The 13740-nt window shown below is 37.8% G+C and overlaps 1 protein-coding gene across 1 annotated transcript in view; it reads right to left on the bottom strand.

The window, feature by feature from the left end:
- The window catches only part of PRKN (parkin RBR E3 ubiquitin protein ligase), a 4754857-nt gene that overhangs the window by 4647710 nt on the left and 93407 nt on the right, over positions 1 to 13740 (bottom strand). The gene's annotated exons all lie outside the window — the stretch shown is intronic.

The following is a 13740-nucleotide window of genomic DNA, read 5'->3' on the forward strand; positions in this document are numbered from 1 at the left end:
AAAAACTGAGTTCCCATCCTGACAAGTGTCTCTCAGCTTGCAGCTCTACTGCCCTCACCACTGCTCTTGCTCCTCTCCTTGCCTACATACTTTATGCCTCCCCATTTATCCTTTCCCATATCTTTTGGCCTAATCCTTAGTCTCACATTCGTATAACGTCATATTTGCCTTTTCCTCTCTTATTTTTTTGCCTCTTCTTCAAACTACTGTCCACTGTCCTGAGTCCTTCATTTCTGACCCAATCCTACACCTAATTCACTCCTTCAACTTATCTCCAGATCCTAAATTACCTTTGGTACTCTTCACTGCCACAGAAACATGTGCTCAGCTGAACTCCACAACAACGTGTATCTTTACAGTATTACTCTTGGCCAGCTGTAAACCATACAGTCATGTAACTACAGCAAATTGCACCTATGTCTATGCCTCTCTACCTTGGATAGCACAACATTAAAAGTTATACCCTTTCTGTTTACTGTATAGTTGAATACCTCAGTCAACTCCTACTCCATCTTTCTTGAGCCTGGAGCTCAGTGTCTGACACAAGAATGACAAAAAATTTGAAAGTAAGGTGTCCACAACTAGTGTAGTCAGTGCTTCTGTATGGCAAAAAAAGGGCAGTGATAGCAGAGTTGATGAAATTTGAGGTGACGGAAATGAAGTGCCTGAGATAAATAGTAATATGTAAACTGTAGGACAGAAGAAGAAATTAGGACATCAAAACAAAAGCCAAGAAAGAACCAACTACAACAAAGGTCAAAGTGAAAAAAAAAATTCAGATATTCTATCACTTGTGCAGGAAAGCATAAGACAGTTTAATAAAGCAGATTTGTGAGAGAGAGAAAAAAAGCAAGAGTAGGTACGGACATCCTGCCAAGACATGCATTTACAACTGACACAACACCCAATAACGTAGAAATGGAAGAAAGCAGGTGGTGGTGGTGATTAAAAATCAAAATAAAGATAAAAATCAGTTTTGCTGAGAAATTAATTTAAAAATCAGTTAAAAAAATGCTGCCCCCAGACAATGCACTCGACTGCATCATTTAATTTTGATACCCCTTAAACATAAGGGATAATAACTGCCAAAATGTTTATTATCAGATAGGTAAATGTGTGTTTTTGTCTGTTTTATGTACTTGCATTTTAGCCACTTGATGCAGTAGGTGGAGTGGACACGCTAAATTGGCCATAGGTGAGAGTGTGTGTGTAGCCACCCAGCTGTGTAAACCTTGGCTCCAGATGATTGTCACTGCTCAAGTGATACCCCAACCCCATGTGCAAAATGGAAAAAGGGGATGAGAATGGATGGAAGGGTTTATAGTATGGAAAGTCGACTAACCGTACAGAAAAAAAAAGTGGTCATTGTCTCATTTACATGCATAGAGATGTTGTCACCACTTGTCATACACTGTGTAAATCTCTGTCACTGAAAAATTCTTTGCTATTTTAACTCAGGGTTCAAGCAATCACTAACAATAACACATGGCCATGAATGATGAATCCAAGCTAAGAATAAATCACTTTAAAGTGACTTACTATGGTTATCCTTACCACATACCACATTTTGTTAAATTGTTGTAGTCCTTCATTAGATTTACTTGAATATGCAAGTAGTTTCTGCAGCTTTAGTCAAAATGTAAGTTTATAAATGGTAAAAAAAAATGCAGCATCTGTGTGCAGAGTTGTTTGAAAACTGGGGAAATGTGAAAAACTGCAGGTATGACTTTTCAGAAACACTGATTATGACCCACCAGCACTCCTGGACTGGAAATTTAATCTTGGAAAAGCAGGGGTTCAAAGTCCTGCTACCATGCTCAGCTGTGATAACAGGTTCTATCTGAGATCCTATGCAAATTAGGAATCAAAACAGTGACCTTCAACTATATTAGGAGTAGCATTAAATTAGGCAGCATCTTTCTTTCTTTTCTTTTTATCTGGATTCCAGGGTTCATCTTCAAATAAAATCCTAAGAAGTTAGGCCATGTTTCATTGACTGACTGATACAAAAGACCCTTTGCAATGTTTTTTCTTTCTTTTTTTTTTTTTTTTTAATTCTGATGAAGTCTCCGTAATGGTATGAAAGCACTCAACCTACATTATTTTTTTTTGTTTTTAACCACTGTTGAATCCTCATTGGTATTATTATTGCTATATATTTGTTTTTGAAAAAAAAAAAACTACTTTATTGATCTTTCGTCCAACATTAAAAGAAAATATACACAATGTGCCATGACAGAAACCACGGACTAAATACATAATGGTTTCCACAAAGTACACATGATATATACACTTGACAGTAACCGTTTGGAATTCAATGAAAACCATACCACTGTGCTTTTGTGAAAGGACATGCAGCACCATAATGATCTGACTCTGTGACTGTGCTACATGCTAATGGGGCACTTTGTGGAGAGACATGTGCTAATAAGTCATGTGCTTTCCCCCTAGAACTGCTTATGTTAAGGTATCTATACAGATGAATGATTTAGAAAAATTGATCAACTTGTAAATTAGCATGGCTTCTCCTAGCCAGTTGTCTTAATGAATACAAGCAAAAGGCCGTTGTTATCCAATGTGGTAGGGGGGGCAAGTGTTGGGGAGTTTAGCGTTGAGGTAGTGTGTGTGTGTGTGTGTGTGTGTGTGTGTGTGTGTGTGTGTGTGTGTGTGTGTGTTCATAGCTGTCAAATGTCCAGATTTTCACAGAATGTCCATGTTTTTGCTTCATATTATGGTCAGCTCTTCTTTGCAACACAGAAACTCAACTGTAACCTGCTGTGCTAACCGAGAGGTTGATGAAGCAGTGTTTTTTTTTTTTTAACATATAATGAGTATCTTGGGCATTATTCAATACCTGCAACAGCTTATGTTATGAGGGGGACAAACTAGGAACATTAGGCACATCTTACAACCTTGTAGCACAAGAAACCATGATAAGCCAAAATTAATTGTGGAACAAAACTGGGGACAGATATTACACAGTCCTCTTACAAATTTAGAGAAAGTTGTTAGTATAGCAGATGTCCAACTAACATGGGTCTACCAAAGGATATATGAACTTTGGAATGCTAACATTTGGCAATAATGAGTTACTGAAATCACCCTTGACTTACCAGGGCAGGATAAAGGAAACATCAAAGACATTTTGACTACAGGGACAGGCACATGGTGTGTGATATGTTTGTGTTTATGTGGGGGAGACTGAATGAAGGGGTGCCTTTGCTTATATCACGCGGCCACCACTACTGTTAACTACAGCGTGAAATTGCTGATCTGTTCTCACAATGGTTAACATCGATTAAGAGATATGCAAATTAGTTGATAACTGGGTCTTTCCTCATTGCAGCTAGTGTGTTTCTGAATTAGAAATCTTTGCATCACGCAAACAGGGCCTTTTTACCATAGCCCTTAATGTGCGTGGTGGGTTCTTTATGAATCCTCAAGTAAATGTTTTCACAATTCAAAAGGAATAAACTTGATCTTTTATGAATAACCAGCTTTCATTTTAAAATTCTCAATTCACTACTTATACTCTTTGTTACTGCACTACAATTATAAATAATGCAGACTTCTAATAATGAGAACATCCTCCTCCATAAACTTAACCTTCCTGTTAAAAATGTATTATTAAATTACTTAAAACCCTCCTTTCTTTATGCATGCATTTGAAACTAATAATTAAAGTTACTGTGGTTCCACCTTATCTGCACAGATCACTGATCTATTTCACCTCCCATACTGTGCCTGATCAAATTTCATTCATCTCATACCTGTTTAATCTTGTTGAGTTCCTATCACACAACCTGCCTGTTTACTAGATCTTCCTTTCAGCCCTTTCATTCAATCTTAAGTAAATTAAATAATTTCTGTAAATGCAGGAATCCTTCAAAACCTTCAATCAGTGTGCAGGCAAGATGTGTTGGACATGCTGCCCAAGACAATGCAGAAAAGGCAAGTCAGGTTTCCCTTATCACTTACTTCTTTTTGTCTTAGTTGTCAAAAAAGTCCCTCTGCTCATTCTACCTTTTCTGTTTTATGTGAAGTCCATTTTTAACTTCATATCCAATAATTAATATCGTAGACCTCCCAAAGCACTGAACACTACATATTCCATGTAGCTCTTCAGTCCTTCCAAACCCTGCTCTGGGTACAGCACCAAGTAACTCCCTAATACCTAATCATATCCAGTTCACATTAAACAGACACATTAGCAGATAGTGTGTCTAGTCTGCATGCTAGTCAATGTCACGCCTCTGCTTCTGTCTAACAAATAGCCCAGTCTGCCAGTCATAATAACCAATAAGTTAAGGTTGGTTCACAACAGATACCACCCTCAACTGGACAACTCCACAAGTCAGATGCAGGCTCCCATCTTTTTAACTTTAAAGGTATAAATAGACAACTTGCTTAAGCAGATATTCACAAATGTTCACCACATCCAAAATACAGTCTAAGGGAGGGGATTTTAGGTAAGTAAAGTAAAGGAATTCATAACCAAGTTTGAGTGTTTATGTGTGTGTGTGTGTTGGATTACGAGCATCAATGAAAGCAAAGACATAACCACTGAAACTCTGCCAGCCACCAACTGAAACTGATCTGTCTAGACTGGAAATTATTTCTCTGTCTTCATCAAAAAGCACTCAGTCACAAGCAGAAACACCTGGCACTTCTTCAGGATGGGTTAGCTGATGTCCTCTGTTCATCACCCCTACCTCTACCCACCCAGCTCCCCCAGAGTCTGATCCACTAAATTAAAGTTACCTTATAAGCTATTTTTAGTCAATTAACTTATAAAAATGTAATTTTAATACAAATATATTAAGACTAAATATAAAACTCACACTTCACAAATTGTGCTATTAAGCTATACAAATAAATTATAATCAAGACTTTTTTTACTATACAGAGTACATAAACATAATTATCATAGAATGCTACCAACTTCATGAAAGTTACAAACTGACTTTTTTGAACTAAAACAAGAAAAAAAGTTATTATTATTGTGATGCCCCTGCACTAGCCCAGTAATCTAGGAGCCACAATCCTCACCACCGGCAACAGTGAGGGACATACACACTGGGAGGATGACAAGTGCACACACAGTAAAGTACAATTTCTCTTAAGAGCACACAGAGACCACAGTCAGTCAGGGGCTGGTTTCTCCCTTTTTCTCCAGATCCCCAATAAGACTCTCCACTGGCACAGCTATAGGGTTGAGCTCTGAGCTGAGTGGTCAAGCAAAAACCTCCAGCACCCTCTCTGTCCAACCAGTGCTTCGTGTCCCTGCCCAAGTAGCTGACACACACCCATTTTGAGATTAGATTTATATACAAACACACACACACACACCTGGGAAAGGCTGGCACAGGTTCACTAGCTATGCCTCCTTCTGCTCAGACTATAAGGTAGTTATCACTGCCACCAACCACTCTTATCAGCTACTCTAGGCCCTTAACAAAGGGAGTCCAATCCTACTGTGTAATGTTACTATTAATCCAAGTAGTAGTTTTGACCAAGTGCCAGGCTATTAGGAGTGGCCTGTACAGTGTCACCGAATACATATGCAAGTACTCTAATAGCTTAAATATGTCTCACAAATAACAACCACAATGATAGGTTTAAATATATTTAATAATAAATAATAAAAGAACAAGACAATACTCAGTACATCAACACAGAAACTTCAGTGCTCAAAATCACAGGAAGTATTTTAAAACAACATTGCAGGACAGTCTCAAATAAATACAGAAAACATTGAAACTAATCTTTACTATATTTCTAACTATATCTAAAAGAAATCACTGTACCCTAGTTACTTACTATTAGCATGGCAAGTGCAGATGGTGATGATGAGTGGATGTTCTTGCTAGGTCCAAGACAAAATACAAAATGCACAGTCTCTCTCTGAGAGAGTTTTTAAATTTAAAATCGAATATTACTGCTGGAATAGCTTGGATGATATCACTTTTGTCACCTGACTTCAGTTCCCAAGCTAACACAAAAACTAACAGAATTTAATATTTCTGTGTGAAAAATACACATCACTCAGATATTTGCTCAGAACTTGGAAGTCATAAAACAATAAAACACTTTTACATTTTAATCCTAGTAATTACTTCTCTCCAAGACAATACAAAAACGTCTAGCTCTAGACATTGTGTCTGCTACTGAACTGAAACTGAGAGATAACATCTTCTGTTTATGGTCCAACTATAAAGTAACTTAATCTCAACTTTTCTTAAGTTTTGCCGGTTAATCCTCTACGTTCCAGCAGGGTATACTGTGGATACAGTTTAGCTCAGTATATAACATACAGTTCTGAATAAATCATATCAACATTCACAAATAACATAGAATTATTTACAAAATTTCAGACAGCTGGGCTGGCAATATTTCCCTATAAAAGAACTTCGAAAACACCACAAAGTCCAGCAATTGTATCACGAAAGGTAAATTCACCAAAGGATTTTATTAAACAGGCTGACAGGTACAGACTAAGCACAATAAAATGCTTTCGCCAAACAATTCGGCTTCATCAGAGTCATAACATAAAACCAACATAAACTTGAATTTAAATACCATATTCACAACTACCATTGGATGAAACAAATACCTGCCCACACAAATTTAAACAAATAGGAACAAATAGAATTAATTACCCAATGAATACTGCTAAAAACTACTTTTTAACAAATTTACTATTACATTTAAATACATAAATATATTATTTTAAAAATTCTTTCTCTTAAAACACAACCAAAACAACTCATTCTAGTTAAATAAATAATAATAGTTGTTGTTAAATCTAGATAATATGCATTAAAACAAAATAACTAATAAAACTCATATTATTTACATTTACCCCCTAAGACACAATTATAGTTTCTGTTTACCTTAAATCTGTTGAGATCTAAGTTTTAAAATAGGTTTTATAGAGATGTGGTCATTTAAACCTGGGGTCTACAGGCCTAATCTAATTTGCCATTCTGTCTCCAATGCCCCACCCTATTGACCACATCTCCACCTTCCTCACAATCAATCACACGACCTATGACAAAAACAAAATTTTTTAAAATCATACATTGTGTACTGTGCAGGTAAAGTGCATTGTGCAAATCCTTCTTTTAATTGACCTCAAATGTTCAGAAATCCTATCAAGCCTCCTAACAGTTTTGCCTACATAGTAGGCATCACAGGAGGAACACGGCTAAATACACAAGGTTTTAGTGCAACAGTTACATTGTCCAGGGCATTTTATGGTGTATTTATACCCTTCTACACAGACATATGAACCTTCGTTCACATACCTACACCACCTACAAAATCCACACTTTTCATACTGGACCTGTAATTTTTTATGTTTTTCTTTTCTAAAATTCCTTTCAAATTCTCCCCTCTGCTGTATACAATGTTAGGTCCTTTACCCAAAATCTTTTTAACCTCATCACTGAAGGAGAGGTTCCATGCTCCCTTCATCATTTCAATAATTTCAGGTGTCATGTAGTTGTATTTTACCACTAAACGTACACCTTCTGCCAATTCAGCCTTCACAGTTTCCTGCTCATCTCTTATAGTCACTCCGCCCAGTAAAAACTTTTTGAAATTTACATTTAATTGGAATAAGGAATTTATTAATTATTTGGATGTGTTGATCTGTAAAGGTGAGGGGGGTTTCACAAGTAATATTTATAGGAAGGAAAACTATTCCAACTCTCTTTTACATTTCAACAGTTGTCATCCATATCATCAACGTAAGGGTTTAATTAAGGCCCAAATGGTCAGAACCTCTAGATTGGTTAGTCAGGAGGTAGTTTTTAAGGATGAAATGTTCAAACTTGTTGGAATGTTTCTTGATCGTGGTTACCCTTTGAAGCTTTTACTTAGTGTAAAAAGAGATGTACTCAGAGAAAGAGGAGGCAAATATGCTCCGATTTTACTGGGAGGAGTGACTATAAGAGATGAGCAGGAAACTGTGAAGGCTGAATTGGCAGAAGGTGTACGTTTAGTGGTAAAATACAACTACATGACACCTGAAATTATTGAAATGATGAAGGGAGCATGGAACCTCTCCTTCAGTGATGAGGTTAAAAAGATTTTGGGTAAAGGACCTAACATTGTATACAGCAGAGGGGAGAATTTGAAAGGAATTTTAGAAAAGAAAAACATAAAAAATTACAGGTCCAGTATGAAAAAGTGTGGATTTTGTAGGTGGTGTAGGTATGTGAACGAAGGTTCATATGTCTGTGTAGAAGGGTATAAATACACCATAAAATGCCCTGGACAATGTAACTGTTGCACTAAAAACCTTGTGTATTTAGCCTGTTCGTTCTGTGATGCCTACTATGTAGGCAAAACTATTAGGAGGCTTCGGATAGGATTTCTGAACATTTGAGGTCAATTAAAAAGAAGGATTTGCACAATGCACTTTACCTGCACAGTACACAATGTATAGATTTTAAAAAATTTTTGTTTTTTGTCATAGGTCGTGTGATTGATTGTGGGGAAGGTGGAGATGTGGTCAATAGGGTGGGGGCATTGGAGACAGAATGGCAAATTAGATTAGACGCCTGTAGACCCCCAGGTTTAAATGACCACATCTCTATAAAACCTATTTTAAAACTTAGATCTCAACAGATTTAAAAGGTAAACAGAAACTATAATTGTGTCTTAGGGGGGTAAATGTGAATAATATGAGTTTTATTAGTTATTTTGTTTTTAATGCATATTATCTAGATTTAACAACAACTATTAATTATTTATTTAACTAGAATGAGTTGTTTTGGTTGTGTTTTTAAGAGAAAGAATTTTTTAAAATAATATATTTATGTATTTAAATGTAATAGTAAATTTGTTAAAAAGTAGTTTTTAGCAGTATTCATTGGGTAATTAATTCTATTTGTTCCTATTTGTTTAAATTTGTGTGGGGGGAGGTATTTGTTTCATCCAATGGTAGTTGTGAATATGGTATTTAAATTCAAGTTTATGTTGGTTTTATGTTATGACTCTGATGAAGCCGAATTGTTTGGCGAAAGCATTTTATTGTGCTTAGTCTGTACCTGTCAGCCTGTTTAATAAAGTCCTTTGGTGAATTTACCTTTCGTGATACAATTGCTGGACTTTGTGGTGTTTTCAAAGTTCTTTAATTGAATCTGCCCTGGTGGGTGCAACGTCTTTCTTGTTAATATTTCCCTATATCACAATTATTATAACTACTCATCAATGGCTTTACTGCTTTCAATAAGAGAAAGGGTTGGCATAATGTTTAAGGTCTTAACCTCATAGGGAGAAAGTATAGGGTTTAATTCTTACATCTGATTATTGGCTAAACTAGTAATGGTTTGAAGACTGATAGCCTAGTATTTACCTGCAAGCCTATAAAGAAAAACAGGGGTAGGGAGGAAAAGAACACAAGACTAGTATGAATACAACAGATTGCTATTAATATTAAGGAAGAACTACTACATCTACTCCAAGACCACCAATTACTGGAGAGCCCACATTCTGACTCTCAGTAGTTATTTTGGGATTAGTGCTTCTGTTGTGCTCCTGGTGAGAGAAGGAGCAAAGGACATTTTTTTTCCTGGAGACTGCTGATCACTGGAAAGCATAATAACTAATTCGTAAGTGTCAGCTTGGAATTAGTGCTTGTATTTTGCTCCTGGTGAAAGATGGAGCAGAGTGCACTGATTTCTGACAGTTTCTGATTGGGCAGTGAGTGTCTGTGTTTGACCTTCATTTTTTTGCCTGGTTGCTATTCAAGGCATCTACCAGGAAAAGGCAACAACAAGTATGTTGATCACAAAAGAGCCTTCCTTTTCATCTTGGGATTGGTGCTACTGTTTTGCTTTTGGTTAGAAAAGAAGCAAAGGAGCAGTGTACTGCAGCAGTGTGAAACTGTGGTGAGAGCAGCACTAGTAGTAGTAGCCAGGCAGTAGCCATTCAGGTGAATCCCCTCTTTTCCTCATTCTTGACAAGCTAATTCTTTCTTTTCAGTAAGTAATACATGATTTGTTGCTGTCTAACCCAACTTCAGAGTAACTGCCCAAGTACTTCCAAAAATCACCAGGGTCTACTTATTAGTTCCCCCCTCAATTGTTTGGCAGTGTGTTGTACAGACGCAGACACGTTGAGTTGAAATTTTTCCTTTAAATGCACCACTGAAATTTTACCAATATCTATTTGCACAGAGGACAACTAGTCTGAAGGGACAAGCACTGCTCCCAAAGTTGCATACTGAATACTCAACACCTGCACCAGCACATTCAGCCACATCTCATCGAGCCTCTACATCTAAGCCCATAAGGCAAACTACCACACAATCCAAAATTCTGGTCATTGGAGACACCATTGTAAGATACTCATGGTCAGTTGCTTACCAGGAGTCAGGATGCACCACATTACGCATGCACTCAAGTCACTGGACCGCAAGTATCAGTATGACTCAATCATAGTCCATGTGAGTGTAAATAACCTGAGACATACCTCTCTAAACTATTTGAAGAAAGATATCATGAAGCTCTCAGAAAGTGTGTCCCAGGCTGGTATGAGCCTAGCACTGAGCAGCATTTCACCTTCTCCAAGAATGATGCCACAATACAAACAAAAGATGACTGATTTTAACAATTGCCTCAGTTTCTGGTGTCATTCTGAGGAGGTGTAATATTTGTCAGCATGGAAGGAGATGATCAGTAGACCATGCTGCTTTGCAAGGGATGGTCTACATCTCACCCTCCTAGGCTTTTGAATATTAGCTAAAACACTGTCTTCACCCATAGTGCGTTTTTTAGGTAATGCCAAACTGAAAGTATTTCCAAAAAACCAAATCAAAATCAAGAAAATATAAAGGTATTACTGCTCAATGCTAGCAGTCTAAACAAAAAGCTCCATTCCCTAGAAGCTCTCTTCACCTTAGAGAATCCTGATGCCTGTGTGGTCAACTGAGACATGGTTTAAAGCCATGAAGAACACACCAACAGTGCAAGGTTATAAGGCCTTCCACACATTTAGACCAGCTACTACACATACAGGGACTAAAGCTGGAAGTGTCTCAATTGACATCAAAAATAAATATACCTCAAGGATGGTCAAACAGGACAATGCACTTGAGCTACTCCATATTCAAATCATTATAGGCAAAATCCAATACCACTTCCTTGCAAACTATAGGTTCCCCTCTATGACCAAGGAAACACATACCATGTATTTAAACTTATTGGAAACATTCACTATCCAACATAAAACCAAATTCATGGGCAACTTTAATTTTCCCACTATTAACTGGGATACTGGGAATACTATACAACACAAAACATACAGGCACAGAGATTCCTGCATTTTGTAAACACAAACTCCCTGGACCAGGTTATCAATACACCAACCGGCGGGGGTGCAACCATACTGGATCTCACATCAGTTGCTCTACTTGACAGGGGTCCAGGGAAGTAAATAGTGTGGGAAGAAATAGCTATGGCTAGGCTTGTATAGGCCCTAGGGCTGATAGCCTAGTACCAACCTATGAACTACTCTAAGGCTAACTTCCTGCTATTAAGTGACAACCTTGCAAAATATTTCAAGCCCTCATAAACCCTGTGAACACTGCTGCCTATGCAGAACTGTTCACAGAAACCCTACACAAGTACATTAATAGCTGCACAGAGGCAGCTGTACCCACTAGGAAAAAGTACTGAAGTAACTCAAAAAAAAACAAGCCACCCTGGTGGAATCACAAAATCAATAGGCTGTGTAACAGAAGGAAGAAAATCATGACAAAAATGAGAAGGCTCAGCACTCAGCACCCAGCAGGATAAAAGCACCCTCATTAAACTAAACAAACAAATCAGTGGACAAACAAAGTCTACCAAAGCCAAATTTGAGGTAAATATGACCTCTAAGGCCATGGACAACCACAAAGGCAATACACAGCTGTATGCACAGCTCATTGTAAATGGAGCCACCTATACTGAGGCAAAAGCCATACCAAACCTAGAGGCTGAGCTGCTAAATTCTGCTCCAACTTTACCTCTCTCTTCCCCTCAACCTTCCCTCAGGAAATACCATCAAATATAATAACTCCTGCTATGACTAGGGAACAGGCCCTTAATGCTCTCTCTAAAGCCAAGAGCACTGCATCAACAGGCCTGGACAATATCCCAGGATGCCTTCTAAATAGCATGAAACATGACTTATCAGGCCCCTTGTAATTGCTATTCAACTGTAGCCTCCAAACAGGCTTCATGCCTCATGAATGGAGAACAGCAACAGTCATCCCTCTGCACAATTGTGGGCCATCTACAGACACATAAGTCTTACTAGTCTTATATGCAAAGCCATGGAAAGAATTATCATGGAAATGATCGATAGTGATACAGTAAACCTCCAGACATTGTACCCAACCCAGCTTGGCTTCATCAAGGTCAGGTCATGCCTATTCAACCTGGACAACTTCTTAAAAAAGTTGACCAAAGCAATGGATGAGGGCAAAATGGTTCACACTGCCTGCCTTGACTGGGCCAAGGCATTGGACGCAATACCCCACTTGGGCATTGTTGACAAACTCAAGAGGTTAGGTAAATACCTGTATGTCACCCGGTGGCTATCTAACTGGCTCACAAACAGGACCCAGGATGATAGAACTGGAGAGTCCACCTCTACAAAGAGGCCAGTCACAAGTGGAGTCCCTCAGGGATCGGTTCTCGGACCGCTCCTTTTTGGCATTTACTTCTCTGAAGTCAAGACCACTGTCAGTGACCTCTGGCTGATTACATTTGCAGATGACTGCACATTAAGAGCTGTTACTGAATACCCCACAAACACAAATGTTCTCCAGGAAGGGCTAACACACACAAATAACTGGCATCAGAGCCATGGATTAAAACTAAATGCCAAGAAATATGTAATAGTATCATTTTCTCAAGCAATAAAGCACCAGTTTGCAACTTCTTCTTCCTCCCATTCATCTTCCACTTCTACAGAGCACTTATTATTCCCGCTTTAACAATCCATATACAGTCCACAGCAGATGCTTCTTACAAAACACACAAAACATTTTTAATGTCTGCATATTGACACTTCTGCATTTGTAAAAGTTCAAATACTTCTAGTCTAATAAACATTCAGACTTACAGGAAAGGTCAACCTACATTTCAGTGTATACCTATTATATCCTTGAGTAGCCTCAGCATATTGCATTAATTGCTAAAAAGCTGGTTCTGAATAAACGTGCTCAATATACAGAGGTCAACTAGCAACTGTAAAGCATCTTCCTAACTGCAGCAAAATCTTGTTCCTTTTCGTAATATAACATTAACTGATTCAAAACAGTTTTCAGTTATTCATATTTCTCATTAGTTTGTCAGTCAGTCACATTATTTTTTCATCACCAGCAAGTTTTTCATAACACTAGTAAACTGCACCATCTTTGTTTTAATATCATCCAATAAATCTATGCCTTCAGTTCCTTTCAGTATTCCAATCAATTTCATATATCCTCTGCAAAATCTATCCTCCACTATAATCATCTGCTGTTTCACATATTCCACCTGCTCCATTATTTCAGTTTCTGTTTTCATGAATCTCAGTAATTTACTGCTTAACAGGGCATAATGGTGATGTTTAACAGGCAAGATCTCAACATCAGCTCCTCAAGCTATCTCTACTCACCTCATATAACCAGCCAAAGATCCTATCAAATGTCATAAATCATGCTAAATTTATTCACACAGCCTCATAACCCCTTTGGCA

The sequence above is a fragment of the Protopterus annectens genome, chromosome 1.part0 (assembly GCF_019279795.1).
Source record: "Protopterus annectens isolate FY-2018-M chromosome 1.part0, PAN1.0, whole genome shotgun sequence".
Lineage (NCBI taxonomy): Eukaryota > Metazoa > Chordata > Ceratodontiformes > Protopteridae > Protopterus > Protopterus annectens.